We start from the raw sequence: 1,933 nt of genomic DNA on the forward strand, positions 1-1,933 counted from the left end.
CGCCTGAGTCACAGCAGCCATTTGGTTGCAAGGGACTGTGGACGTTCAAAGCTAACGAGACTCTGGCTTCTGTTTTTCTCCTTTGAGCCCAGGGTGTTGACAAATTATATTTTCAGAAGGAGATTCCCCATCCCCACGTGCAAACGCGGCATATGGACCCGCACCAAATAGCTCTCAGCAGTTCTAAGGTGATTTTGTAACTTTGAAGAAGGCTTCCATGCCTCTTCTCCCGCCCTTGCTTCCTCTGCCTGAAGGGACTTCACCCTCCCTTTCCTTGCATCTGCAAATCCTTGCCATCCTTCAAGACCTGGTTCAAAGTCACCTCTTCCTGGAAACCTCCCCCGAGACCCTTAGCTAAAGGTAAACTCTTCGTCCCATGAACACTGATGGTACTTTATCTGTAGCTCATGGATGATACCACTTTCTGCTTTATGTTCTGGATAGTCGTGAGCTTGTCTTGCCTCTCCTCCAGGTGGAAAGCTTAAGCTCTGGAGGCATTTAGCCTACCCAGCATCTGCACCCTGTTTGGCCCACAGAAGGTGCTTGACCCATGCCTGCTGGGTAGAGGAACCTGGGCACTGTGACAGGGGGCAGCCTGGGATGATGCATAGCTTACTGAGCACTGTGACAGCCAGCTGAACGCCAGGAGCGTGGCGAGGTGGGACGCATTCAGCATGGCACTTTATCCAACTCTGCCATTTGTCTTGAATGTAGAGGATGGAAGAGAAAGGGAAGGGTGGGACTGACCAGGCTAGGAGATTGACATGGTGAGAGCTTTAGAAGGACAAGGCTCTAAGGAGTCTAGAATGTTAACAAGGATGAGGCTGAAAAGGCCGACTGTGGATTTCAGGCCAAACAGTGTTAGGAGGAGGCATATGGTGGGGGATTGGAGGCTGGAGAATGGGGAAGAGGGATACGGGAATGGATAGTACAGATTTTTAAAGAGGTGGCACAATGGTTAAGAGCTATGGCCGCTAACCAAAAGGTCGGCAGTTCGAATCCACCAGCCGCTCTTTGCAAACCCTATGGGGGCAGTTCTACTCTATCCTATAGGGTTGCTATGAGTTGGAATCAACTTGATGGCAGTAGCTTTATCACTAGATCACATGGTGACTTGTGTGAATTAGAAAATAGAACCCTTCACTCAGAGTTGTACAGCATGGCCAGCAGATACCAGGCCCTACCCCTCAACCTCCAGCCTCAGATGCACAACTGTGTTAGTTAGCTATTGCCAGAAAAGGCTTTATAAAAAACCACTCCAAAACTCAATGGTTTGAGTAGAGTTGGATGGTTTAAAAGAGCAATCCTATGTTCTCATGGATGGGGACATTGATGGTTCAGTGGTAGAATTCTCCCTTTCCATGAGTCCTGGGTTCCGTTCCTGGCCAGTGTACCTTATGCACAGCCACCATCTGTCTGTCATTGGAGGCTTCTGTGTTGCTATGATACTGAACAGGTTTCAGTGGAGATTCCAGACTAGGGAAGACTAGGAAGAAAGGCCTGGCAATCTACTCCTGAAAATCAGCCAGTGACAACCCTATGGATCACAACGGTCTGATTCGCAGCTGATCATGGGGATGGTACAGGACCCGGTAGTGTTTTATTCCGTTGTGCATTGGTCGCCATGAGTTGGGGGCTGACTTGATGGCAGTTAACAGCAATATATTCTCATGGATCTAAGGGCCAATTGAGGGTTAGCTGATCTAACCTCAGGAGGGCAGTTCTCACTAGGTTCTTTCACACAGCGGAGGCAGCTGCAAATTGGCTGATCTAGGCAGGGCTCAGCTGGGGTGGTTCACTTCTGTTCCATGTGTCTCTCATCCTCCTGAGACTAGCAGGCTTATCTGTGCATTGGCTTTTCATGACAATGGCTGAGGTGCAGAGAGCGAGCCCAAGTGTTTTTCAAGCCCTTGGACATTATGTTGACTAACAT

The sequence above is a fragment of the Trichechus manatus genome, unplaced genomic scaffold (genome assembly GCF_000243295.1).
Source record: "Trichechus manatus latirostris isolate Lorelei unplaced genomic scaffold, TriManLat1.0 scaffold00143, whole genome shotgun sequence".
In the NCBI taxonomy this organism is placed as follows: domain Eukaryota; kingdom Metazoa; phylum Chordata; class Mammalia; order Sirenia; family Trichechidae; genus Trichechus; species Trichechus manatus.